This window comes from Lipotes vexillifer, unplaced genomic scaffold, assembly GCF_000442215.2.
Source record: "Lipotes vexillifer unplaced genomic scaffold, Lipotes_vexillifer_v1.1 scaffold433, whole genome shotgun sequence".
Taxonomy (NCBI): domain Eukaryota; kingdom Metazoa; phylum Chordata; class Mammalia; order Artiodactyla; family Lipotidae; genus Lipotes; species Lipotes vexillifer.
In genome coordinates, this window is record NW_006774285.1 from 121,780 (window position 1) to 123,278 (window position 1,499).

At 37.9% G+C, this 1,499-nt stretch overlaps 1 non-coding gene across 1 annotated transcript; it reads left to right on the forward strand.

The window, feature by feature from the left end:
* The first annotated feature begins 509 nt into the window (after positions 1–509).
* TRNAG-UCC (transfer RNA glycine (anticodon UCC)) lies at positions 510–582 on the forward strand. The gene has a single exon. It is a non-coding gene; the product is annotated as a tRNA-Gly (tRNA).
* The last annotated feature ends 917 nt before the right edge of the window (positions 583–1,499 follow it).

A 1,499-nucleotide genomic window follows, 5' to 3' on the forward strand; every position in this document is an offset into this window, starting at 1 on the left:
ACAGACATTCTCTACAACAGAAAGCATATTCTTTACAAGTGCACAAGGAATACTAAGATAGACAATTTCTGGGCTGTAAAACAAATTCTAATAAATTTAAAAGGACTGAAATCATATGAAATAAATTCCCAGAACACAACAGAATTAAACTAGAAATCAAAAACAGAAAGGTGTCTGGAAAATTCCCATGTATTTGGTTTATAACAGCATACTTCTAAATAATCCATTTTTCAAGAGAGAAATCATAATGGAAATTAGAAAATGAGTTGAGTGAAAATGAAAACATGATATATCAAAATGTTGGGTATGCAGCTAAAGCAGTGCTTGGAGGGAAATTTATAGCATGAAGTGCTTCTGTAAGAAAAAAAAGCTCTCAAATCAGTTATCTAAGTTTCAATTTTAATAAACTATGAGGAGAAAATCAAAACTAAGTAAGAAGTAGGGGAAAAATAATAAACATAAGAGCATAAATTTATGAAATACAATCAAAAAACATAAAAACCAGGACTTCCCTGGTGGTCCAATGGTTAGGACTCTGTGCTTCCACTGCAGGGGGCACAGGTTCAATCCCTGTTTAGGGAACTGGGATCCTGCATGCCATGTGGCATGGCCAAAAAAAACCCAAAGACAAAAACATAAAAACACATTTAAAAAAAAGCCACTTCTGGAGTGGTGAAGGAAGGGCCTTTAAAAATTCACTCTTCCGGGGGTTCCCTGGTGGCGCACTGGTTGAGAATCTGCCTGCTAATGCAGGGGACATGGGTTCGAGCCCTGGTCTGGGAAGATCCCACATGCCGCAGAGCAAGTGAGCCCGTGTGCCACAGCTACTGAGCCTGCACGTCTGGAGCCTGTACTCCACAACAAGAGAGGCCACGATAGTGAGAGGTCCATGCCCCACAATGAAGAGTGGCCCCCGCTTGCCACAACTAGAGAAAGCACTCGCACAGAAACGAAGACCCAACACTGCAAAAATAAATTAATTAATTAATAAACTCCTACCCCCAACATCTAAAAAAAAAATTTTTTTAATAAATAAATAAATAAAAATTTAAAAAAAATTCACTCTTCCATAAAGCAATGAGAATCCTGGCAAAAATTATCAAACTCAACTTTTTCAAAACTCTACAAATTCTTGAAACAATCCAAGGAACATCTATTGAAAAAAGAGAGCCAAATTTCAGTAAGAACAGTGAACTTTGTGGCATTTTAGCTGTCCTATTCCTTCTCTCCTCTCCCCAGCATAAACTCATTGTGACTAGCCTTTTCCCCTGAGGGTAATGTCAAAAGAAACGAGTGGCAATTGTTTAATATTGCAGCTTCTTCAGGTGATGATAATACCTGAGATAAACAAAAAAAAAACTTGAAAGGAAAAACTGGGGACTGATAAGTTCATGGGAGTTTTCAAAAGCTCTAATATATTCTTGGGAATCTAGGTCATGCACATGTGAGGGGAGGTGTGTATGCCCAGGAAAGATACGAGATGACTGAATCTCTCATCT